Source organism: Sus scrofa, chromosome 16, assembly GCF_000003025.6.
Source record: "Sus scrofa isolate TJ Tabasco breed Duroc chromosome 16, Sscrofa11.1, whole genome shotgun sequence".
NCBI classification, from domain to species: Eukaryota; Metazoa; Chordata; class Mammalia; order Artiodactyla; family Suidae; genus Sus; species Sus scrofa.
The window spans coordinates 51430984-51457882 of NC_010458.4; the positions used below are offsets into that span (position 1 = coordinate 51430984).

Below are 26899 nucleotides of genomic sequence, written 5' to 3' on the forward strand. Positions count from 1 at the left end.
CATTGTGGCTTAGTGGTAACAAACCCGACTAGTAACCATGAGGGTGCAGGCTTTGATCCCTGGCCTTGCTCAGTGGGTTAAGGATCTGGTGGTGTTGTGAGCTGTGGTGTAGGCTGCAGATGTAGCTTGGATCCTGCATTGCTGCGGCTGTGGCATAGGCTGGCAGCTGCAGCTCCAGTTCGACCTCTGGCCTGGGAACTTCCATATGTCCCAGGTGTGGCCCTAAAAAACAAAAAAATAAAATAAAATAAAATAAAATAAATAAAAATGAGACTCGGGTGTGTTGATTGCAAAGCATTAACAATAGAAATAATAGTACTACTGGCAAACACTTACTCAGAATTCACCTGGTGCCCAGCACTGTGCTGCGTGGTTTATGTGTTTCGTCTTGTTTACTTTTCTCAGCACAATGATTAAGAGCCAGGACTCTGAAGCCAGACAGCCCGACTGTGAATCTCAACTCTGCCACTTACTGGCTGTGTGACTTTAGGCAAGTTATTTCACTTCTCTGAGCCTTAGATTCCTCATCTATAAGATGAGGTTGGTGGTACCACCAGATAAAGAGATCCCTAGCACATAGTAAATGGTATATAAACATTACTGTTCCTTTTTTTTTTTGTCTTTTTGCCATTTCTTGGGCTGCTCCCGCGGCATATGGAGGCTCCCAGGCTAGGGGGTCCAATCGGAGCTGTAGCCATCGGCCTACGCCAGAGCCACAGTAACACAGGATCTGAGCCGCGTCTGCGACCTACACCACAGCTCATGGCAACGCCGGATCATTAACCCACTGAGCAAGGGCAGGGATCGAACCCACAACCTCATGGTTCCCAGTTGGATTCGTTAACCACTGAGCCACGACGGGAACTCCTACTGTTCCATTTTAAGAAACTGTTGACTTAAAAAAATATGCACAACCTAAACATTGAGAGTTAAGTTTTATTTGGGGCAAAATGGGGACTATAGCCCAGGAGGCAGCATTTTGGGTAGTTCTCAGAAAACCGCTCCAAAAACGCAGAGGGGAAGGTCAGCATATAAGTGATTGTGGTGGGCAGTTCCCATCGTGGCACAGAAACAAATCTGACTAGTATCCATGGGGAGGTGGGTTCAATCCCTGGCCTCGCTCAGTGGATTAAAGACCTGGTGTTGCCATGAGCCATGGTGTAGGTCACAGACTAGGCTCGGATCCCGAGTTGCTGTGGCTGTGGCGTAGACCAGCAGCTGCAGCTTCGATTGGACCCCCAGCCTGGGAACCTTCATAGGCCGCAGGTGTGGCCCTAAAAAGCCAAAAAAGGAAAAAAACGATTTTGGTGAAGCGTGAGGTACACACAACCATGTACACATTTTTACAGAAGGTGGCTGCTAGTTGCACGAAGGTCATTGCTAGTCACGAGGAGCAGACGTCACCATGAAGGATTTTAGTGCTCTTCTAAAATACAAGGCGATGCAAGAACTGGGCTCATAAAGCCTTTTCCTGAAAATATCTAATTATCAGAAGACCTGTTCTGTCAGTTTTTCCCAGAACACAGAGCGCCTCACTCCTCCGCCCTGAGCTGCTTTCAGGGGGCGCTGGGGGCGGCAGCTGCACTGGCTCAGGATTCAATCCATCTAGAGGCCGATGGCAGGTGCCAATCTCCAGGTCAAAAAACCAAATAGCAGCCTCCTCTTTCCTTGGCTTATGAATGGTGAGTATATAAAAAAAGAAACACAACATTGTAAATCAACTATACTTCAATTAAAAAAAAAAAAAAACGAACCTGGGGTTACCTGGGAGCTCAGTGGGTTAAGGATCTGGTGTTGTCACTGCTACGGCTCGGGTTGATTGCCAGGAGTCGAAAGATAGATTGGCATGGTTCATTTTTCAGAGCTGCAAGCAAAAGCCAAGAGGCTTTTTCAATAAGGAAAATATCAGAGCTGTTAGCCATAGTTTGCATTTACATAAGGGGAAAGAGGCTCAGAGAGAGTAAGTCCACTCTCTGAAATCACACAGCCATCAAACAGCAGGAGGAGGACTTGAACTCAGGCCTGTCTGATGACATGCTCATGTCCTTAAACCAACGCCATATGGCCCGTCCTGGTGGTCATGGAAAGATCTGGGGCCTGGCCCCGCACTGTAAATGGAAATATGAGTCATCGGCCATCCCCAGGGATGGCTGGGGAGTGAGAGGCCCTCAGCGATGGGGCAGAATGTTCCGCCAGATGCTGAGAAGCAGCTGCCAGCACCACTCCGTCTCTTTCAAGCTGAGGAAAGGGAGGAGGAGATCGTGGAGGAGCCGGGGTCACAAGCCAGTGGAGCGCAGCCTGGAGTGGGGCCACGACTCGGTGAGTGACGTCAGGCTCGCACATCTGGTCTCTGGAATGCTGAGGCCCCAGAGGACAAGCCTGGAGTTCTGCTGCTCCTTGGGGCAGGCTCCTCCTCTGAAAATAACCCAGGCTGCTTCGTGGAGAAAAGGCTTGGGCTTTCTAGGCTCTTCTGGATCAACTCAGGTGGTGACATGTGAAACAGACATTCGTGGCCCACTGAGGAAGACCAGGTCTCCGGAGACACAGGATCAGAAGAAGCAAGGTCCAGAGTCAGACGGCTCTGGGGTGGGCTCCTTGCTGAGGGCCTCGGTTTCCCCATCTGTGCACGAGCATCACACTCCGCGGGGTCTGGAGCAAGGAGAACCTGCAGAATGCCCTGCACCTGCGGGACGTCCAGTCAATGCTCCTGCCCGAGTCAGCGAACAAGTGAGCAGACCTGCACGATGTCCAGACAGCCAGCCCAGAGCAGGTGGTCACCACCTTGCTGGCCGGTCTCCCTGGAGGCATTGTGGCCGACCTTCCTTTTCTGGAGCCAGATTCCGATGTGCCCCAAGGATTACCAACCTCTTTCAAGGGCCAAGGTGAACGTGAAGAATAAGGAAGAGCACGGCCTTGGCCTTTGTGCCCATTGATAGGGCCCCACCTGACTCATCTTGGAGGCTCTCACTGGTTCTACCCGGGAAAGTTTGGGACTGGCCAGTGTGACTTAGGTGGGATCGGTGATTCATTTTGCTCCCAGAGGGAACAAAAGCCCAGGTCTTCCCAAGGTCCCCTCTGCCCTGGCTGGCCTTGTCCCTTGGTCAGGGAATGAGTCACCCCCCTCCTCAGGGCTGCTCCCATTTTCACTTCGCCTCGGCCTTCAGACATCAATCAGGCAGCCAATTCCTCTTTCCTTGGCTCTTGGGGGGAAAAAGGTGAGTATGCAAAGGGAGGACTGACAAGAGGAACTAAGCTGTCATTGTTCCGTGGTGGCCACTGAAAGGGAATTCATCTCAGGGAGGGAGAATTAGAAGCTGCAGCCAGCCCCCCCCCATGCCCTCTCTCTGCCTGGCAGGGGGCAGGGCCGAAGCCCACACCTCCAAAGGCTCTTCCCCAAAGTGGGAAAACAACCTATCCTCCGAAATCGACTGGAATTTTATTTTATTTTATTTGCTTTTTTTCTTTTAAGGGCCACACCTGAGGCCTATGGAGCTTCCAGGCTTAGAGTCAAACTGGAGCTGCAGCTGCCGGCCTGCACCACAGCCATAAGCACGTGGGATCCGAGCCGCGTCTGTGGCCTACACGACAGGTCACGGCAACGCCGGATCCTTGACCCACTGAGGGAGCCAGGGATTGAAACTGCAGACCCATGGATACTACTAGTCTGGTTCATTACCACTGAGCCACAATGGCAATTCCCCGCTAGAATTTTTAAAAAGTATCCTGGTTGATACAATTTGCCTGGGACACCAGTCAGTGCTTCCTTGCTTAGATAAACCATATGAGGTCACTTTCCTACAAAACGAAGAGCATCATATTGAGCTGACAAAGTGGTGCTGGGCCATAAAGAAGAGAGGATGAAAGTGGAACGAGGAGCCTGTGCCCTGCTCCTTGGCGAGAAATGCCCTCCCCGAGTTTCACTGAGGAGCCCCGCCATGGGTGGGGTGCCAGCCTCTTCTTTGACTCCCGTCTTTGTTCCATGCTGGGACCCCAGTCATCTGGAGGTCAGGCGTCCTGCCAAAGGCTGGACCCTCAGTTATCTGGAGCTCAGCTGTGGGCCCAGAGTAACTGGACCGGAACTCTGAGTGGGGACTGCGGGTCCCAAAGTCCCAGTGCGTTTCTTTAGAGCCTCGGCTCAGACCATCGGGATAAAAGCAGGGAGAAGCAGGATATCCTCAGAGGCCAGCGTCTCAAACAGAGTGATGCAGGCTGACTCACTGCCCTTTTCTGGGCCCCAGGTTGTTGGGTTTTCTTTCAAATCAATGTAATGGAGATAATAATTCCCACTTCACAGGCCGGTGGAGACTTGGGCCTCACCTTGTGACGACGAGCCTGGCCCTTGGGTTCAGATCCCAGCAGAATGAGGCCAGAGCATCCCGTGGAACTTACTCGCTCATCCTTCTGGTGAGCCTGGTCAGGTTGCTGTGAGATGTAAATGAGAGATTTGGTGGCGTGTGTGTAGCTGGTGCATCACAGCGTTCAAGGACTGATAGCTGCCGTGGCATCCACCCCTGCGTTTAGTTTCTGGCGTATGACAGGTGTTCAATCAATGCCAGTCATGGCGGGATGATGATGCTATTAACAGAGAAGACAAAAATAGAACCCTGGAGCCTTAACTGTCAAAGGCACTGCGGCCCGAGATCACGATCTTCTTACAGATCACTGCTTATTTTACCACAGAGGATGTGGAGGCCCAGGGGAGAGAAACACCCGGCCTGAGGTCCCTGCAAGCTCATTTTCCTTGACAAGGGCTCTTGGCTGACCCCACTTCACCCAGCAGAAGGGGGCCGTTTAGAGTGGAGGACTCACGGGCCGCAGGGTCTCTCTAGGAAAGGCCCACACCTTTCTGAAAGCTCCATCCCAAGGAGTCCAGGAAGGTGACAGCCCTGCTTTTGGAAGCAATCTAGAAGCCATGAGGGTGTGCAGGTCACACGTGTGGCTCAGAGACAACGGTGCTAGACAATAACAATGGCCACGACTTGGTGCCTGCGTCTGTGGACCAGGCCCTGGGTCAAGTGTGAGCATCTCAGAAATCTTTATGGCGGACTGCCTGCTGTGGTGCAACAAGATTGGCGGCATCTCTGCAGCACCAGGATGCAGGTTCGATCCCCAGCCAGTCACAGTGGGTTAAAGGATCAGGCGTTGCCACAGCTGCAGGGCGTAGGGGCAGCCAAAAAGGAAATCTTCGTGGCAGCCCTAGGGGGTGAGTGTTCTCTGACTCCAGCAAGCCAAGGCACAGAGAGGCTAAGACACAGGTTCAAGAGCCCCAGCTAGTCCATGGTGGAGAGGTCTAGAACCTAGGCTGTGGGGCCAGAACTGTGACCCTCCACACAGCCCACTGCTCTAATGTACCATGCCTCATGCCCAGGTCACACTTTCTGCTGCTTTGCAAGATTCTCAACTCTGGGATCTCACGGATCCCGCATTGCTGTGGCTGTGGTGTAGGCCAGCAGCTGTAGCTCCGATTTGACCCCTGGCCTGGGAACCTCCAGATGCCATAGGAGTGGCCCTGAAAAAAAAAAAAAAAGAAACCAAGGCACAGAAGGGCCAAGTCTCTAAGGCCCCTTAGTAACAGGTGAAGCAGAGATGGGACTCTGGAGGGTCCCAGAGGTGTGCCATTTTCCCCTTGAACTCTAAGGCTCTGCCTCCTGTGACCCTTCCCCTCTGGGTTCCAGAAAGGAGGCCTGGGAGATGGGGGGTTAAGCAGGTTGCTGGCATAGCAGCAGCACCTGCAGAGAGTTCAGGGCTGAGAAGACTTCTAAGGAAGAGGGAGGCGGGAAGGGACAGACTTGTCCCGGCCTAAGGGCCGGAGGTCAGCCTGGCTCCTGGCCCAGAGCTGGCTCTCCAGGGGCCCAGCCTCCCGCCCAGGCTGGCCCAGGCCACGCTCTTGGTCTTCAAGGCTGAGGCTGGCTGTGATCTGCCTCCATCCAGATCCTTCTCTTGGCTTCCTGGTAGATGCCTGAGGCCGAGGCCTGGGATGAGGTGGCCAGGGCTGAGGAGAAAGCCCTCTGTCCCTGTCACCATTCAGGTCCTCCAAGGGTACTGTGGGGCCTGCCTTCTGGGGACAGGGGTCTTGAGTGCTAGCCTGGCTCTGTCTCTTGTTTGGAGACACAGTTCTGAGCCCAAATGACTCTGAGCCCCCGTTTTCTTGACTGTAAATGGAGCAAATTATAGCACTGCCACCTGGGAGGCAGATGAAGCCTTAATTTTTCTGAGCAGCTGGCACGGAGCAGGTGTCTCAGTGATGCTGTTTCCTATCCTTACAGATGGGGAAACAAGTGATGGGACCTTGGCATTCTTTTTTTTTTTCCAGCCATGCCTTTGACATACGGAAGTTCTTGGCCCAGGGATCAAACCCATGCCACAGCACTGACAATGCCGGATCCTTAACCCACTGAGCTACCAGGGGATTCCAGGACCTTGACATTCTTATGGTTGGGGCTGGGATTTCTCAGTGCTTTAGGTCTCCTGGATGGGGGGCAGGATTTTGGGGTCTCACTTAGGTCACAGACATTACCACAGCTCCTGGCTGCTGGTCTAGCAGAGCGACCACCACCAGGCAGAACCCCTGGGACAGGGTGGGTTGGGGCTGATCACAGCTCGGCTTTGTGGGCCACCGGATGCCTGGGGTCCTGAACCGCAGGAGCCTGCGTGGCCCCTCAGCCTGGCCTCCATACCCTCAGCAGCAGCTGGGGATCCTGCAGGGCCCTCACAGAGCGCTGTGTGGCGTTGCGTTAGCCAACTGGGCCCTTAGTGGGCTCTCTGCCCCCTGTCGGGAGTTTTCTCTGAAATGCCCACAGGCAGGTCCAGGTGGCTGTGTCAGAGTGAGGTCACCAGGACTGTGACCCAGTGGAGCCCCAAGGCTGGACTCCTGAGGGCTGGCGGGCTCAGGACCACTTTCCCCCTGGCCCCCAGGGCCTGCTCCATTGACTCCCTGCTCCTGGGCTACCCTGACCCTCTGGGGGCCCAGCTGCTGGCCTGGAAGGGGCCCAGGGACTTTTGAAGGGATTTTGGCGGGCTGGGCAGCTCGGCCCCAGCTGGCTCGGGCTCACTGACTCAGCCTCACCTTGACCTTTCCTTCCCACTGGCTATTTATGGGTGTTTCCGGGCCCCTGAATAGGTAAAGAAAAGGGAAGCGAAAGAAGCTCAATGCGTGGCCTCTTCAACAGCTGGCAAATCCTTCTCTTTATCATGAATTTTAAAAAATGACACATGCCGGTTTGGAGAGAAAAATGTCAGTGCCTGAGAAGCACACACTCTGAAAAGTAAAAGTGCCACCCTGCCCCCGCCGACTCTATCCACGCCCTAGAAGGACCCTGTGTGTGTTTGGCTGGAGCCCCACCAGCTCTGTCCTATGTGATTGATTACAGCTCCCCCCACCCCATTGTCCTTGGGGGAAAAAAAATAGCCAAAAAGTCACTCCATATACATCAGTCATTGAACAAACATATACTGAGCACCTACTAAGCTACAATTGCTTTTTTCCCTCAACCACAGATGCTAGATGTTAAAGACAATCCTTTAGGTCAGCAATTTTTCAGCCCTGGCTAGACACTGGAACCCTTGGGAAGACTTTTTTTTTTTTAAAATACATATACATTTTTTTAAGGGCTGAACCCACAGCATGTGGAAGTTCCCAGGCTAAGGGTTGAATCAGAGCTGCAGCTGCCGGCCGACACCACAGCCACAGCACTGTGGGATCCAAGTCGCGTCTGTGACCCACACCCCAGCTCACAGCGATGCCAGATCCTTAACCACTGAGCAAGGCCAGAGATTGAACCCGTATCCTCATGCATACAAGTCAGGTTCATGACCATTGAGCCATAGTGGGAACTCCCCCTTGGGAAGATTTTTCAAGCCCCCATGCTGAGGTTACTTGGAAAAGCTGGGAATGGGACCCAGGCGTCAGGATCGAAGCTGGGATGGGCTGGTCCAGTGTGGAGCCAGGGCTGAAAACCCGGATCTGCCCCCCTCCCCCCGCCGGGCACTGGGGGGCAGAGACCAGCCCACCGAGTGCTCTGTGGGGTGGCAGCTCGTGAGGCTAGGAGTCTCTGCTTTTAAATCTGACAGTGCTGTTTTCTGTCTGGGAAAATGAAAAAAACAAAAAAATTTTGTTTTTAAGTCTGAGAAATAGCCCTTTACTTCACCATTCTGTCATAATGTCGCTTTCTCTTTGGGATGATCACTTTGCCAGCGCTAGGACCTGGATGGGTTGGAGGTTTACTTGTCTGTTAGTCAAAGCAAGCTGTCCATCAGCAAGGGGAAGATGCTGTTTGTCCTGTGACAGTCTGTCCTGTGAAGAGCCTCCCCTGTTTATCCCCGAACAAGAAAGCCCGAGGGTCACCTACAGTGTTCATTTCCACAGAAAGAATTTTACAAACATTTACCCTCCTTCTGGAATTTGGGCTTTGACAACTGGAGTTTATTAATGGTGTGTGTGTGTGTCTGTGTCTGCAAGTGCATCTCCGTGTATAGATGACTATTTGTACATGTGTCTGTGTGTGTTTGTGTCTCTGTATTTTTCTATGTATATATGTCTCTGTCTCTGTGTAGACGTGTGTGTGTGTGTGTGTGTGTGTGTGTGGTCTGGAGAGGTATGTCTTGTTCACCTTGAGTCCCCAACCACCCGGCTGGTGTGGCCTGTGGTGCATGTCAGTAAATATCCCCCAAATAAAGGACCCTGAATAGGTGTCCCTGTGAGCGCTTCGCTGGCTCTGCCCTACTCTGTCCCCTTGGTGACCCAAGGAGGTGTGGCTGCTATGCTCCCATTTCCAGGTGAGGGACAGAGGTTCAGAGACCACGGGGGTTGAGGTGGTAAGTGGCATGGTCACGGGAGCCCTGCCCTCCAGGAGCTGACCACCAGCCCCCAGGCTTCCCTTGAAGGGCAGTGCTTGCTTGGCCTGGCTCCCCAAAGGTCATGAGAGGGATGGCTGTGACCTTGAGAGAGTGTGTACTTCAGCAGTACTGGGGGATGGAACGGTGATTGTGACACTAACTAGTGCGTTGGGTGCTTACCCTGTGTCCCTGTACCGCGACTCTGCACTGTGAGCTCATCTCATTCTCACGCTCCCAAGTAAAGTGAGTCCTATTATTACCCTGTTGACACACATCCTCCCCGTCATTGCTCAGCCCGCAGCCTCGCAGCCCCGGCGCTGCAAGGCCACCCTGCCTCCTTCCTCCTCCTCCTCTTGCCCCTCCCTCCCCCTTCCATTCCTTTCTTCATATTTTATCATCCAGATACATCAGCTTCCCCAAGCAAGGTTTCCATTTCCCTTAGCTCTTCCTCTGACTTTCTCTTCTCTGCCAACTTTTTAGGTTTTTTTTTTTTTTTGGTCTTTTTGCCTTTTCTAGGGCTGCTCCCACGGCATATGGAGGTGCCCCAGGCTAGGGGTCGAATCGGAGCTGTAGTCGCCGGCCTACACCAGAGCCACAGCAACTTGGGATCTGAGCCACGTCTGCGACCCACACCACAGCTCACGGCAACGCTGAATCCTTAACCCACTGAGCAAGGCCAGGGATCGAACCTGAAACCTCATGGTTCCTAGTGGGACTCATTAACCACTGAGCCACGACGGGAATGCCCCAACTTTTTAATTTTAATTAGACTACAGGTGATTGACAATGTTGTGTCAATCTCTGTTCCACAGCAGAGTAGATGCAAACTATTCCATTTAAAATGGATAAGCAATGAGGTCCTGCCGTATAGCACAGGGAACTCTATCCAGTCTCTGCCAATTTTTAAAAGAAAGAATAAATTGCTCCCTCACTTCATTCACATCTGGGTGGGCTTTTCTTCTCTCAGGGGTAGGATAAGATCACACTGTATGAAATGCATTCTATCTTGGCCACGCTATAAGTTCCTTTTTCTTTTATTCTCACACTCATGGAGATCTCCAAGACATCACTGGCGGGATCTTTCTGCTTGGCTCTGCCTTTCCAGGCACACTTTTCCATTACCTTGGCAAGCCTGTTGAGTCCCATACAAGCTGGATTTGGTTCTAAGATGCTGAGAATACCCACTGGGGTCTGTCCTTCACCCAAGTGAAGAGCCCACTGTGTAAACCAACACTGGGGCCGTGCTATCGGGTTATGATCTACAGTGTCCTGTGCCTAAAGGATGGCACCTGTTAGCCTATCACGACCTGGGCTGGTGTAAACGAAATCTCAACCTGAATCTTGAACTGAAGGTCCCTTCCTTCCTTTCTTTCTTTTTTGGGCCATACCTGTGGCATATGGAAGTTCCAAGGCCAGGGGTTGAATCGGAGCTGCAGCTGCCGACCAAGGCCACAGCCACAGCCACGCCAGATCCAAGGAACATCTGCAACCTACACCACAGCTCGTGGCAACGGCGGATCCTTAACCGGCTGAGTGAGGCCAAGGATTGAACCTGAATCCTCATGGATATTAGTCAGGTTCTTAACCCGCTGAGCCACAGCAGGAATTCCAGACTGAAGCTTTAAAAAAAAAAAAAAATGGTTTTGGCGTTCCTGTTGTGGCTCAGTGGTTAACGAACCTGACTAGCATTCATGAGGATGAGGGTTCGATCCCTGGCCTCGCTCAGTGGGTAGGGATCTGGTGTTGCCATGAGCTGTGGTGTAGGTCACAGACGCAGCTCAGATCCGGTGTTGCTGTGGCTCTGGAGTAGGCCAGTGGCTACAGCTCCGATTGGACCCCTAGCCTGGGAACCTCCATATGCTGCCTGTGCAGCCCTAAAAGACAAAGTAAATAAATAAAAATAATAACATAGTTTTATTGGGGGTACATGTTAAGTATCATAATATTTAAATATACAATTCAGTGCTTTTTGGGTAATTTTATGAAGTGGTGCAACCATCCCCATAAATCAATTTTAGAACATTCTTGTTAACACCCTCACCGCCCTGGCCCCATCAGACCTCTCCCTCATGCTGATTTACAGGTAATCCCTGTTCCCACCCAGCCCTACACAATCACTAATCGACTCCCTGTCTCCATCAAGTTGCCTTTTCTGGCCATTTCATACAAGAGGACTCACACACTCTGTCGTCTCTCATGTCTGGCCTCTTTCATTTACCACAACATCTTTGAGGTTCGGCCGCATGGCAGCAGCTGCCATGAGGCGGCTCCTTTTTTTGCTGACTAGGTCTGATGTATGGATGGACCACATTTCATCTATTCATTTCGTTCATCAGTGGATGGACATTTAGGTTGTTTCCAGTTTTGGGCTATTATGAATAATGCTGCTGTGAACGCTGACTCACACATCTTTCCGGGGACCTGTTTTCATTTCTCTTAGGTGGATACCTGGGAGTGAAATTACTGGGTCATGTGGTGAGTTTATATTTAACTTTCTGAGGAACCATCAAACGATTTTCCAAAGATGCCACCCCGTTTTATACTCCCACCTGCAAGGTATGAGGGTTCTGCTTCGCCGCAAATGTTCTTAGTTAGCATTTGTTATTATCTGTCATTTTGATTAGAGCCACTCTAGTGGGCGTGATATCGATCTCGCTTGACATTTGCATTTCCTTCAGGACTAATGACGTCGAGCATCTGTTTATGTGCTCATTAGCCATTGGTATATCTTCTTTGGAGAACGGTCTGTTCATATCATTTGCTAATCTTTCGATTGGGTTGTTTTCTTATTACTGAGCTGTAGAAGTTCTTTGTAAATACTGGACACAAGTCCCTTCTGAGATTTGGCTTTGCAAATATTTTGTCCTAGCCTATTGTTTATGGTTTCATTTTCTTTCTTTGTTTCCACACCCATGGCATGCACAAGCTCCCAAGTCAGGGACTGAACCTGTGCCACAGCATTGACCTAAGCCACAGCAGTGACAATGCCAGATCCCTAACCCACTGAGCCACCAGGGAACTCCTATTGTTTCATTTTCTTAATGGTGGTTCTTAAGCACAAAAAAATTTAATCTTGATGAATTTCAGCTTGTTGTTTTTTAGTTTATAAACCATGCTAAGAAAGCTCTGCCCGATACAAAGGTTTAGATTTTTTTTTTTGCCTTTTTTCTTTTTTTTTTTTTTTAGGGGCACGCCTGCGGCATGTGGAGGTTCCCAGGCTAAGGGTCCAATCAGAGCTACAGCTGCGGGCCTGCACTACAGCCACAGCAACATCAGATCTGAGCCTCGTCTGTGACCTACACCACAGCTCATGGCAATGCCAGATCCTTAACCCACTGAGGGAGGCCGGATTGAACCCGCAGCCTCATGGTTCCTAGTCAGATTTGTTTCTACTATGCCATGACAGAAACTCCCTGACACAAAGTTTTGAAGATTTTTTCCCCCCATGTATTCTTTTAAAAGTTGTATGGTTTTAGCTCTTACATTTAAGTCAATGATCCATTTTGAGTTAATTTTTATATATAGCATGAGGTCGGGTCTAAGCTGTTCCTTTAGCAAGCAGAGGGACAGCCAATGGTCCAGCTATGTTTGTTAAACAGGCTATCCTTTCCTCCAATGAACTGCCTTGGTATTGTCAAAAATCAATTCACAGTAAATAGAAAGGTTTATTTCTGGCCTCTCAATTCTGTTCCATTGACCTATATGCTAGTACCACACTGTCTTGACAACTGTAGCTTTAGAGTGAGTCTTGAAATCAAGAAGTGAAGGTCCTACAACTTTGTTCTTCTTTTTCAAGAATGTTTTGTCTTTTTTTTTTTTTCAGGGCCACACCCATGTCATATGGAGGTTCCCGGGCTAGGGGTCGAATTAGGGCTGCAGCTCCTGGCCTACGCCACAGCCACAGCAACGCTAGATCCGAGCTCTGCGACCTACACCACAGCTCATGGCGATGCTGGACCCTTAACCCACTGAGCCAGGCCAGGGATTAAACCCACGTCCTCATGGATGCTAATCAGGTTCGTTAACTGCTGAGCCACGATGGGAATTCCTTCAAAAATGTTTTGGCTAGCCTAGGTGTTTTTCATTACCATATAAATTTTAGGACCAGTTTGCCAATTTCTGGTGGTGAGGGGAGAAAGCCTGCTATAATTCTGATGAGGATTATGTTGAGTCTACAGATCAGTTTGGAGAGTATTGTTATTTTTAAATTGTCTTAAAAAGGAAGAAAAAAAGAAAGAATGAAATTAAGTCTTTCAGGGGGGTTCCACTGTGGCACAGTGGGTTAAAAATCCAACTGCAGCAGCTTGAGCTGCTGCGGAGGCTTGGGTTTGCTCTCTGGCCCTACAGAGTGGTTTAAAGGTGTGTTTACACTTCCTCCCTTATCTGGGGCTTGGCCCAGAACTAGGACTGGGGGTGGGCTAGGGTTATCCCAGAGGGTGGGGGCTGCAGTGGAAAGAACCCCTGACTAAGGTGTCAGGCAATCCTGGGTCCCCTTCCTGCTGTCTTTGCATTAGAGTGAACCTGAACCAGGCCCCCAAAAGACAGTGAGTTAAGAGTCTCACTACGGATGGAGCCATCATGGGTGGAGCCATCAGCGCAGGTTCTCATCAAGGTGGCTCCGCAGGAGCACGGATGGGAAGCATCTCAAACCTGCAGGTCCCTTCAGACTGCACATCCCGTCGCTTAGCTTTGGAGGAGGACCACAGTCACCTCCACTCTGGAGATGAGGAAACTGGGGCAAAGGAGGATATGGGACTTGCCCCCGGCACTGCCCTTTGAGGTTATGGACAGAGCTGGGATTTGAACCCAGATACTGAGGCAGGACTGCACAGTTTTTCCTGAAACCATGAATCCTTTTCATTTTTATTTATTTATTTATCTTTTCTAGAGCCGCTCCCTTGGCATGTGGAGGTTCCCAGGCTAGGGGTCTAATTGGAGCTATAGCCACCGGCCTATGCCAGAGCCACAGCAACGCGGGATCTGAGCCACGTCTGTGACCCACACCACAGCTCACGGCAACGCTGAATCCTTAACCCACTGAGCGAGGCCAGGGATCTAACCCGCAACCTCATGGTTCCTAGTGGGATTCATTAACCACTGTGCCAGGATGGGAACTCCAAATCCTTTCAATTTTTAATTGATGCAAGCAGTCTACAGTGTTAAATACACTTTGAAAGTGACTCAATTTCGTTGTAATTGTAAGTTCTCTTTTATGAGCACTTCTGGATTTGAAGAATACCTTCCACTGAAGGGTTGCTAGGTGAATCATTAGATTGAATGTACAATTACTTTATTACAATCTCCTCATTCTCGCTCCTTGAGTCTGAAATTATTGAGTCTAAATTAGAGAACAGAACATTAGTCCTTATAAACAATTACTGCTTACGAGAGGCATCAGGAAGATCCCTGCCACCCCCCTGGATTATGGTTCATCAAGTGAAATAACAGTCCAGAGGAGTTCTTGTCCTGGCTCAGCAGAAACGAATCTGACTGGTATCCATGAGGATGAGGGTTCGATCCCTGGCTTTGCTCAGTGGGTTAAGGATCTGGTGTTGCCATGAGCTGTGGTGTAGGTTGCAGATGCGGCTCGAATCTGGCATTGCTGTGGTTGTGGTGTAGGCCAGGGGTACAGCTCTGATTCGACCCCTAGCCTGGGAACCTCCTTATGCCTCAGGTGTGGTCCTAAAACAAACAAAAAAAGGGTCCATAGGTGCCTTGTGGTACAGCAGGTTAAGGAGCTGGCATTGTCACTGCTATGGCTCTGGCTGCTGCCATGGCGTGGGTTTGATCCCTGGCTTAGGAACTTCTGTCTGCTGTGGGTGCAGCCAAAAAAAAAAGAAAAAGAAGAAAAAGAAAAAGAAAAAAGAAAAAGGTCCAATTTGATACCTTAGTTCCATTTAAGGCTGTTTATTCAAATTCTATTAGTGGTTCTCAGGGACTGGCTCTGACTAAAATCAATGGGCAGAGCTGGGAGAGTACAATGGCTGTGGATTTGGCAGATGCTGGGGCCTTGATTTCATGGTCTGTAAATGGGGAGGGTAAAGATGAATGACTGGCTGTGGAAACAGCGCCTGGTGCCACAGTAAGTTTTGGATCATGTTAACCACTATTGCTGTCTCCGCTGAGCTAGCTGCCTCCACTGACAGCTTTGCTCTCACCCAGAATTCACCTTAAGGCCACGTGACTGGACCTCATATGTTATTATGACAAATTTCAGCATCCAAGTTGAAGGAACGTCATCCATGAACAGCCGCACACCCACCACACAGACTCCACAATTGTTCACGTTGTGCCACATTTAATTTAGCTACTGTGTGTGTATTTCCTCCTTCCTCTCTTTCCTTCTTTTCCTCCCTCCCTCCTTCTTTCTATTCTTTTTTTTTTTTTTTTTTTTTTTTGGTCTTTTTATGGCCACACCCGCAGCATATGAAAGTTCCCAGACTAGGGGTCAAATCGGAGCTGTAGCCACTGGCCTGTCCCACAGCCAGATCCTTAACCCACCGAGCAGGCCAGGGATCGAACCTGCGTCCTAATGGTTACTAGTCAGATTCGTTTCTGCTCAGCCATGACAGGAACTCCCTTTCTTTCTTTTTCATAAACGATGCATTTTTAAAATTTTAATTTTAATTTTTTTTGCCGCCTCCACAGCATGTAGAAGCTCCTAGGCCAGAGATCGAACCTGAGCCACAGCAGTGACAATGCCAGATCCTTAATCCTCTGTGCCACGAGAGAACTCCTATGTGTTTTCTTTTGAACACTTAAAGCAAGTTGCTAACGTCACGACCGTTTGCTGCCAAATACTTCAGCGCACATCTCTTAAGAACCAGACATTCTCCTAAGCAACCATGAAAGTTAACACTCCTGTAATACCAGTGAACATCCAATCAATATGCAAACTTCTCTTCAGCAGAGGGTACCATCAAATTTTTGGATTTCTGCCAACCTGAAGGATGAGAGTCTCTCAGTGTAGTCAGAATTTTCTTGCCTCTTATTACGATTACAAAGGAGTATCTTCTCACAGGTCCAGGGGCCTTCTGCAGCCATTTTTCTGTGAACTATATGCTTGTGGCTTTTGTCCATTTTTAAATCATATTTTTGGGTTTTTTAATCTCTATTTTTAAGTACGCCTTAAGTACTGATGGAATTAGCCTTAGTCTCCATGCTACTAATATATCTCCCATTTGCTCTTTTTTTTTTTCTTTTTTTAAACTTTGCTTGTGTATTTGTTTGTCTTTTTGCCATAAAAAGCTTTTTAAAAATTTAGCTTTGGATGGAGTTCCCATCGTGGCTCAGTGGTTAATGAATCTGACTAGGAACCATGAGATTGCGGGTTCGATCCCTGGCCTTGCTCAGTGGGTTAAGGATCCGGCGTTGCTGTGAGCTGTGGTGTAGGTTGCAGATTCGGCTCGGATCCCGTGTTGCTGTGGCTCTAGCGTAGGCCGGCGGCTATAGCTCTGATTAGACCCCTAGCCTGGGAACCTCCATATGCCGCAGGAGCGGCCCAAGAAATGGCAAAAAGACCCCCCCAAAAAAAATTTAGCTTTGGAGTTCTCTGGTGGCCTAGCAGTCAAGGATCCAGCATTGTCACTGCTATGGCTCCAGTTACTGCTGTGTTACAGGTCTGATCCCTGGCCCAGGAACTTCTGTGTGCCAAGGGTGCCCCCTCCCCAAAAAAATAATAATTTTTCTTTTTTTAGGTCCACACCTGAGGCATATGGAAGTTCCCAGGCTAGGGGTCAAATCAGAGCACAGCTACCAGCCTATGCCACAGCCACAGCAACATAGATCTGAGCCACATCTTCGACCTACGCCGAAGCTTGCAGCAACGCCAGATCCTTTAACCACTGAGTGAGGTCAGGGATGGAACCCACATCCTCATGGATACTAGTCAGGTTCTTAACCCAATGAGCCACAATGGGAACTCCGAGCTTTAATTTTTATGTAGTTGAATTTATCAAGTTTTTTTGTTTGTTTTTGTTTTATTGTTCCTGGATTTTGAGCCCTAAATTGAAAGGCTTTCCTCACTCCTAGGTTATAAAGAAATCCCCTCATGTTTTCTTCTACAAGTTGTAAGGTTTCATGTGAAAAACCTGAATCTCTGGTCCATTTTGTATTTATTCAGGTGTTTGCTGAATAAATGGCAGGTATGGGCACACTTTTACCTTTTTTCCAAATGACCATCCAGCTGTCCCAAGATCACTTATTTTAAAAAGTCCACAGTTCCTGTCATGGCTCAGTGGTTAGCGAATCTGATTGGGAACCGTGAGGTTGTGGGTTCGATCCCTGGCCTCGCTCAGTGGGTTAAGGATCCGGCGTTGCAGTGGGCTGTGATGTAGGTTGTAGAGGTGGCTCGGATCCCGCATTGCTGTAGCTGTGGTGTAGGCTAGTGGCTACAGCTCCAATTCGACCCCTAGCCTGGGAACCTCCATATGCTGTGGGAGCGAACCTAGAAAAGGCAAAAAGACCAAAAAAAAATAAAAATAAATAAATAAATAAATAAATAAACAATAAAAAAGCCCATCATGTCCCAGTGATTTGAGATGCTTACTTTTGTCATTCGTCAAATTTCCATAGGTACTGGGGCACATTTCTGGACTTTCTATTCTGTTCCATTGGTCTGTCTGTCTGGCTAGTCATGTTCCTAACTACACTTAGGGAGGGTAGTTTTAATTGCTGGGCCTTTATGATATGTTTTAACATCTGGTAGGGCTTATCCCCACCCTACAGTCCTTCTTTTTCAGTTTTTCTGGCCATTCTTTTTTTTTTTTTCTTTTTTGGTTGCCCCACAGCATAAGGAGTTCCTGGCCAGGGAGCAGATCTGAGCCGCAGCTGTGACCTATGCCATAGCTTCAACACCACTGGATCCTTAACCCACGGTGCCGGGCCAGGGATCACAGGCCAGTGCCCTAGAGATGCTGCCGATCCTGTTGTGCCACAGTGGGAACTTCTTCCTGGCCATTCTTCGTTATTATTTCATATTAACTTTAGAATCAACTTGTCTAAGACAACGCCAAGGAAAAAAACCAAAAAACAAAACCAATTCACCCTCGGTATTTTCATGAGGATCATGTTAAATGGATCGATTCACCTGGGCCAAATGGACATCTTTACAGTACTGAATATGTCATTATTAGGGGGCTAGCTCTGGGGCTCTGTTAGGCATTGAAATAGGTTCCCCCAAAAGATAGGCTTAAATCCTAACCTTCAAGTACCTCAGAATGTGACCTTATTTGGAAACAGGGTCTTTACAAAGGTAATCAAGTTAAAATGAGGTCATTAGGGTGGGACCCAACCTGATATGACTGGTGAAGATGAAGGCAGAGATCAGGGTGGTGCCTCTGCAGGCCAAGAGGCACCAAGGATTGCCAGAAGCCACCAGAACCGAAGAGAGAGGCCTGGAACAGATGCTCCCTCACAGCCCTCAGCAGGAACTAAGCTTGCCAATACCTCGCTCTTGGACCTCTGGCTTCTAGAGCCGTGAGACAATCAGGCTCTGCTGTAATTAGGCCACTCAGCTTGTGGTACTTTGTTGTGACAGCCCTAGCAATCTACAGCAGGCGCCTTGGAGGATCCCTTCGGCTGGACGTGAGCTGCCCAGCCATGACTTCAGGACATCGACAAGCATTTGTGTGCTTTCCTGACCCCAAGCAAGCCCAGCCAGGCCGGTTTCTGGCCTGCCCGAAGTTGGAGGAGCGAGCCAATGACTGCCTTGGAAAGCTGGAGGTGTGACTTCACTCTCAGGGGGTGGCCAAACCCGCTGAGGTTGAGGCCAGTGAATGAATCATTTGTGCAGTGTGGCTCAGTGAGTCAGGGAGGCCCAGGCAGAAAGCCTGAGTTTGGGGCCTATTTCCTTTTCCCCTTCCTTTGGAAGCTGGAAGCAGCCCCTCAAAAGTTATCGTCCCCCCAGATAGACAATGAAGTGATGCAACACGCCACCCTCCTGCTGGCTGTGTGCTGTGGCGAGATAAGGACAAAGGACTTAAGAAAACAGAGGGAGGGAGGGAGGGAGTGCCCAGCCCCCGCCGTGCCCACTTCGGACTTGCTGTGCGCCTTTGGACCAGTTAGTTAGCTTTTCTGGATTCCCTTCCCGAACCTCTTCATGTGGGGTTTGGTAACAGTACCTGCCTCCTGGGACTAATGTCACGGTCTAGGCGGAAACTTTGTATACCAAAGGGCCAGGGTCACAGCACGCGCCCAGCAGAGATTGGCTATTATTAATAAAGACTGTCCCCCAAACAGCCCACCCACAAAGGCAAACATCGGTGTGCATGATTTCTGAGCCTTCAGCTAGGATTCTGAGCACACCCTGGTAACTTTTCTTGCGCTTTCCTTCAGGGGAGAGTCGGGAATAGACAAACGGTGACCTCATTTGCTCCATCCAACGTTAATTAGCGTTTTCTAATTATGAAAAGGAAATTATGTCTCAATTCATACTCCGTCTAAAAAAAATTAACTAACAACAGAAAGCTGTCACTTGTCACTGTGGCGTCAGCTCCCCTGGCGGTGGGGCGGGGCTCGGGGCCGTGCTGGCAGGCTGTGCCCTTGGTTCAGGGATGGGCTGGTCTGAGTCATAGAGGCTCTGCTACTTCCTGGTTCCGCTCCTGGGCTCCTGGGCTCATCTGGGGGTGTTTATCCAACAAACCTGCCTTGAGGTCTGTGCTGGGGACCGAGAAAAGCGAGAAACCATGTCCCTGTTCCCAAGGCAGTGGAGAAACAGAAATGGGCAGCCCTGGGGAGCATTCTTTTTTTTTTTTTTTTTTTTTTTTTGTCTTTTTAGGGCTGCACCCACAGCATAAGGAGGTTCCCGGGCTAGGGGCTGAATTGGGGCTATAGCTGCCGGCCTACACCACAGCCAGAGCAACTCAAGATCCAATCCGCGCCTGCAACCTACACCACAGCTCACAGCAATGCCGGAACCGTAACCCACTGAGCGAGGCCAGGGATCGAACCTGTGTTCTCATGGATACTAGTCAGATTTGTTTCCACTGAGCCACGATGGGCTCTCCCTATGGCAAACCTAGCAGTTGGTCTCCTGGGGTTATTATTGTACCCATTTTTTAAGGGAGAAAACTGAGGCTCTAGGGGGCAAAGTGGTAGATTGGTAGATAAACGAGGCCCACCTCTCAGGCATTTCTATCCCACAACAGCCTTAGTCTCCGGGGACACATCACCTTCTCTGGGCATCTTTCCCTCCTAACCCTCTTCCAGTTGGGGGAGGGCCCCTTTTCTGGACTTTCTGATTTCCACCCTGACATTTAGCACCGGGGTTGTACTTGTCTGTTGACAAGTCGGTCTCCCTGCCAGCATGACTGATGATGGAATGACTGCAGTGTTTTAACTCCTGTCTACCTTAAACATTTGTACTTCACTGTACCTACTGGATCTAAGTGAGCAGCAATTCTGAGACCCCCCCCATTGATTTATGTACCAGTAAGAAAGAGAAATGGGGGTTCCCCTTGTGGTTCAGTGGTAACGAACCTGACTAGTAACCATAAAGATGCAGGTTCGATCCCTGGCCTCGCTCAGTGCATTAAGAATCCGGAGTTGCTGTGAGCTGTGGTGTAGGTGGCAGATGCGGCTCAGATCTGGCGTTGCTATGGCTGTGGAATAGGTCACAGAGGCGGCTCGGATCCTGTGTTACTGTGGCTGTGGTGTAGGCCGGCAGCTGTAGCTCTGATTTGAACCCTAGCCTGGGACCCTCCCTTTGCCATGGGTGAGGCTCTAAAACAAAAAAAGAAAAGAAAGAGAAATGCTGGCAATTAACTATGTCAATTAACTATGCTGTGCCTCTGTATGTCATATTTCACTCTGAGGAATGTTAAGATATGAAAAATGTGCCTTAGGCTCAATGAAATACATTATAAAAGCAATGACTGCTTTTAAACACATCCTGGAAAAAGAAGACTTTAAAAATGTCCATATATTAACAATAACCAAATTCACTGAACACTTACCCTGTGCCAGGCATTGTTCTAAAGTGCTTTTCATCCATGATCTCATATCAGCCCTTAAAAAAATATATTTCCTATAAAGGAGAGAGTAAATATTTTAGGCTTCGTGAACCAGGCAGTGTCTTACCTACTTACCTCCTGCTGTAATGTGAAAGCAGCCACAGAGGCTAGTACCAATGTGTATGGTTGCATTTCAATAAAACTTTATTTAAGGACAGGAAAATCTGAATTTCATACAACTTTCCTAGGGCATAAAAATATTCATTTTCTTCTGCTTTTCCCCCAACCATTTAAAATGTCAAAACCAGGAGTTTCCACTGTGGCTCAGTGGTAACAAACCTCACCAGTATCCATGGGGATGCAGGTTTGATCCCTGGCTTCACTCAGTGGGTTAAGGATCTGGTGTTGCCATGAGCTGCTGTGTAGGTGGCAGACACGGTTTGGAGCTGGTGTTGCTGCAGCTGTGGTGTAAGCTGGCAGCTATAGCTCCAATTCAACCCCTAGCCCAGGAACTTCCATGTGCTGCAGATGCACATGGAAAAATACATTTGCTCCTGAGTTGTACAAAAAGAGGGAGGTGGAGTTCTCGTCGTGGCGCAGTGGTTAACGAATCCGACTAGGAACCATGAGGTTGTGGGTTCGATCCCTGGTCTTGCTCAGTGGGTTAAGGATCCGGCGTTGCCGTGAGCTGCGGTGTAGGCCGGCGGCTACAGCTCCGATTCGACCCCTAGCCTGGGAACCTCCATGTGCCCTGGGAGCAGCCCTAGAAAAGGCAAAAAGACAAAAAAAAAAAAAAAAAAAAAAAAAAAAATCTGGTGTTCCCATCGTGGCGGGGAGGTGGGCTAGATTTGGCTCATGGGCTGTAGTTTGCTGACCTCTGTCTCAAAAGATCTTCATATCACCCTCAGAAGAGAGATGCTATTATTTTCTTCGTTTTATACACGAGGAAACTGAGACTCAGAGAGGTAAAGTAACTTGTCCAAGGACACACAGCTGATGGGTGGTCAAGCTGGGACTCCAACCCAGGCAGTCAAACTCTGTAACCAACCACCCTAAATAGGGTAAATATGGTTTACCCTAAATATGGTTGCCTTTTCAATGTTTTCAGCTTTTCTCCCTGATTACAAAAGTTCCACATTTGTGTTGAAAAATTCAAATCATACAGTGTTATAAAGAAGAAAATGAAAGTAATCCCATCCTCCAGAGATAAGCACTTGAGGGTTTGCACACAGGGTTCACACAATGCTGACCAGATTTAGAATGTTCTGGACACGGTGTGACTTTGGATAGGTTGCCTAACCTCTCTGGGTCCTTGTCTCCCAAATGAGGGGGCTGGCTGAGATGATACATTGTCATGGGCCCTCCCGGTCCTGACCGTGGAGCTCTGTTTGTAAGGATTGAGCAACAGCAGCTGGTTCTGTCCTAACTGCCTGGGTGTGGAGGGTGAGGTCACCCCTTGCCAGGCCCTCAGGATGGGCCAAGGCACTGCCCCAAATCCCAAGCACTGAGGGACTTCAGAGAGGCCGTCGGGGGTTGCAGGAGGCTCAGGCTCCCTCCAGGGCTGGTACCAGGGACCCCTCCGCTCACTAAGCTGAGGCTTCAGCTGAGAGCTGCCTGGGACAGACTCGCAACGGGCAGGGAGGCCTTAATAGACTAGGGTTTGAATGGCGGGATGCCTGGGTCTGCCTCCATATCTCCATCAGACAGGCCCAGGGTTTGGATCTGCATCTGATGATAACCAGCTGTGTCACCCTGGGCACCTTCTCCTCTCTGCTGTCTCCTTGCCTGTAAGATGGGGATAACCGCCACATCTCGGGATCACTGATTAGTTCATGAGCTGATAGCTGTAATTCAGCAGGCACAGAGGACAGGCTTCCTAAATGGCCATTTCTTAGACGTCTTAGACTTTTCAACAATACCTTAAAAAAACCCTTAAGAGTCACCATCGTGGCACCTCAGAAACAAATCCGACTAGGAACCATGAGGACACAGGTTCGATCCCTGGCCTCGCTCAGTGGGTTAAGGATCCGTGTTGCTGTGGCTGTGGTGTAGGCTGCTGGCTACAGCTCCGATTGGACCCCTAGCCTGGGAAACTCCACATGCCGAGGGTACAGCCCTAAAAAGACAAAAGACAAAAAAAAAAAAAAAAAAAAAAAATTCTTCCACCACGCCACAAACCTGTAGACCAACTCTGTGCCAGGTGCTGTATGAAGACAGTAGGGTGGGGAGGTCAAAGATGAGAAAAACATACTCCCTGCCCTCAAGTAACTCAGGGAGGGTAAGATAAGGATCTAAGAGGTATTTACACAATCAGAAAGTTGGGACAAAGTCCTCCAGAGCCCAGGGACAGAAGTTGGTGAGACCAAAGGTTTCATGGAGATGGCACTTTGGCCTGGGACTGGGAGCCCAGAGGGGACAGCATTGGGTGGGGGAGGGGGAAGAGAGCAGTGTGAGCAAAGCGTGAGCAAGGGTGCAGAGGTGGGAAAGGTTGAGAAACACACGTCCACAGGGTTTGCCTAGAGAACAAGAGAGAGAGTGAGGGCGGGGCCAGGTGGAGGGGCGGGGCCAAGTGGAGGGGCAGGACCAGGTGGAAGCGCGGTGGCAGGTGGGGGCGGGCCAAAGCTTAGGATTTGGTGGGATGGGGGGAGTTTGGAAGGGTACTGAGCAAAGGGAGAAGCTGCCCTACAGCGCAGGGGAGACCGTAAAAGAGCTGTGGATTCTAGAAGAGAACAGGAATGATGAGAGCCAGCTCCCTCTCCTGAGAGCAGCCCCTCCAGATGTGACCCCCATCAGGCCCTTTCTAACACATGGTCCTATTTTGTCCGAGGTGGATAGCATTCCCAGCTTACAAATGGGGAAACTGAGGCTCAGAAATGTTAAGCCACTTGCCCAAGGTTACAGAGCAGACAGTGATCTTGGGCCTTTCTGACTGTCATAGATGGGAATGCCACCCTTTATTTCTCCTCCTATGACCCCAGGATAGGTCCAAAGTCAACGTCAACTTCGAGGGCAGGATTCAGATAGGCATTGTAGGGCAATGCCAGCGCTGGCTACACTCTTTCCCCTTCACAGCCCTTAGTCGTACATGGGTTGTTTTGTATTTTTTTGGCCATGCCTATGGCATGTGGATGTTCCAGGGCCAGGGATCGAACCTGCAACAGGGCAGTGGCAACATTAGGATCTTAACCCCCTGAGCCACCAAGGACCTTCTAGAAGTACATGTTCTTATCTCCATCACAGAAGGAGGGACTGGGGACACAAGAGGGCAAGGCCATAGATTAAGGGTGGGGAGCCCAGGTCAGGCCTTCCTACTACCCCATACTGGCTCCAGGTTTGTCCCTCAGCACATCTAAAATCAGGAGGAGCCCAAGTCAGAAAGGCCAGGTTCTCTCTTCTTTTTTTTTTTGTTTTTTTGTTTTTTTGCTCTTTAGGGCCGCTCACGTGGCATATGGAGGTCTCCAGGCTAGGGGTCCAATCGGAGCTACAGGTGCCGGCCTACGCCACAGCCACAGTCACAGCCACATCAGATCCAAGCCGTGTCTGCAACCTACTCCACAGGTCACATCAATGCCGGATCAGATCCTTAACCCACTGAGCGAGGCCAGGGATAGAACACCCAAGCTCATGGTTCCTAATAGGATTGTTTCCACTGCACCACAATGGGAACTTCCAGGTTCTCTCTTCTGAATCAACATCCTTTGATTGATGCTTTTTCATGCCCCTCTGCACACGAGGCCCACAGTTCCAGCCCCTTGCTGCTTCTGTAGTCACCCGGGGCCAGATTTCTCTGGGTCTCTCTCTGGCTCCACGTCCAGCCAGAAAAAGTATTTCTACTCCTTGGACTGGGGGCCTGGGTGGGTACAGCTTTACCACCAGACCCCCTAGCCTGAGCTATAATGTGTTGATTGGTCTCAAGGAGGGAACTTACCCTGAGCTGGACCTCTGTACCAACCACACCTACTGGCATCTTGTGACCTCCCCAGGTTCTGGTGCTAGATCTTGAAACACATAGAAGCTTGATAATAAAAGAACTGCCCTGCTGGGGAGAGGAAAACCAGAGACTTAGTGAATTGTAATGAGAAGGGATGGGTAGGGCCTGGGTTCCTTACACTCCCCTTCTCTAACTTGGGCCGCAAACCATCCACAAAGTAGGCGGCTGAAAAACCCATTGTACAGATGAGGTTAGAGGCTCAGTAGGGGAAGAGATTCATCTAGGATCACCCAGAAGCAACATGACAGCATGGGCTTTCAGTTCTGCTCTTTCCAGAAAGGGACAGAAAGGAGAAACCCGCAGAGCTCAGCAGACACCAGACTCCAGGGCCAGACTGTGCCCCTCATCGCTGTAATATTTGTATTAACAAAAAGGCTGTGTGTGTGTGTGTGTGTGTGTGTGTTTTAATGCGTAGGCGAAGGTATAATGAATGTTCTTGGTAAAAAATTAAAACATTTCAAAAATTAAAAAAAAAAAGCCAAAATTGGGGCAGGTCAAGTTGGTATGCTGGGAAAAGTCAGAGGCTGTAACATTTTATGATTCAATGCATGAAATATGAGTTCCTCAGCTGAATAAGTAGTACAAACAAATATTTTTTTTTTCGTTTTTAAAAAAAGATACAAGGAGGGTGTTGACCTTATCTGAGGACCTTTTTGCTGTCCTCAGCCAATGTTCATTTGAAGGTAGAAAACGCCCTTTAAAAAAAAAAAAAAAAAAGCCCTTACTTTTCTAAAATGTAGACAGAAAGCTTGAGCCTGTGAGAACACAAGCTAAGCGAGACAAATGCAGAAGTTTCCCCCGGTGATACAATCCGCGATCAACGACATAGGGTGGCCGTGAAATCCCCGCCCCCACCTCCCCGGGAGGAGGGGTAGGAAACCACAGAATGTTCCTGACCAGGCAATCCAGCCCGGTGGCGCAATGTTTATGTTTGTGTACCTAGCACATCGGTGCCGCCCGAAGGAGGCTCTGCCGCCTGAGGTGGGGGGTGGGGGTTGTCACTCGGTAGCCCAGGACGAGGGTAACCGCATGCGGGTCTCCCCAAATGCGCGTCCAGGTCCTGGTAATCCTCTTAGAGCACCCAGGATGGGGATTTCGAGTTAAGCCCATATTAGTGGCGAGAACCAGGGCGTGGGGGCTGGGCCCGGCTCCTGTTCCTGACTCCTGTTCCCAGCTGGAGGCTCCCAGCCCAGGGCAGAGTTAGGTGCTCAATCAGTGCACATTTGGGGAATAAAGAGATGGAGTGGCTACAACTGTCTTTAAGTAAACGTGACCCAAAACATGTCTGGCGGCCTCGGGAGGGCGCTGTCGAGCCGCGCTGGGGGGGGGGTCCGCCTCCCTTAACACGGAACCCCGCAGTCCTCGACCTGACTTTACGACCCCCCCGACCAGGATTTCAGCCCTCTGAAATCTTCTAACCTTTCTTAGTTCACAATGGTCTGGGCAAGCACATGACTGAGAAAGACCTTTTTCCTCTTGGGTTTGACTGGAAGGCATTTTACTTGTTAAATGTACATTTTATTTTTAAGTAACAGGAGAGTAGTCTGGGGAGTAGGAAAATATTTCCCTGAACACCTCCACCCCAACTCACCCCGGTTGTTCTTGGCTGGACAAACTCGTTAATTTTCCTCCAACCTTCATTTCAGGCTCCTCTCTGTCCCTCGACCCCCAGCAGCGTGATGCTGGGCAAGTAAATAGCCTCTCCTTGAGAACCTGTTTCCTCGCCTGTTGGGGATGAGGAAATGAGAGAAAGGGGCCCACATCTCTGCAAAAACGCAGGAAACCCCTTTCCGTTCTGCTCTGCGGCGGAGGGGGCGCGGGGAAGGGGCACAGGGCGGGGGGAAGGGAGGCGGAGGCCGGTGGCATGCGGCCTGATCTCCCAGCCGCTCTCAACACCGAGGTCAGCCTTCAGCTGCTCGCGCGCCCTTCCTCTCTCCTCCCTGCCGGTCCCGGAGAGTAGCTCGGGCCAGCTCCCCGGGGACGCGCCAGGCGCAGGCCGGACGGCCCGGCGGGGGATGGGACCCGAGCCAGAGCGCAGCCAGCGGACCCCACTCAGAGGCCGATGACGTCTTCCCCTTTGGCTCGGCCGGCGCCAAGCCCGGCAGGGCGGGTGACGTCACCA

The 26899-nt window shown here is 50.0% G+C and overlaps 1 long non-coding RNA gene across 3 annotated transcripts; it reads right to left on the bottom strand.

Annotated features, from left to right (window-relative positions):
* LOC102166710 lies at positions 1231 to 26899 on the bottom strand. Of its 3 annotated transcripts, XR_001304774.2 has the most exons (5): positions 26369 to 26899; positions 24715 to 24822; positions 20790 to 20860; positions 4318 to 4575; positions 1231 to 1864 (listed from the first exon to the last, which is right to left on the bottom strand). It is a non-coding gene; the product is annotated as an uncharacterized LOC102166710 (long non-coding RNA). The 3 variants fall into 3 exon arrangements; XR_299561.3 differs by lacking the exon at positions 1231 to 1864 and having other exon boundaries at positions 3637 to 4575; XR_001304776.2 differs by lacking the exon at positions 1231 to 1864 and having other exon boundaries at positions 3637 to 4575; positions 24715 to 24825.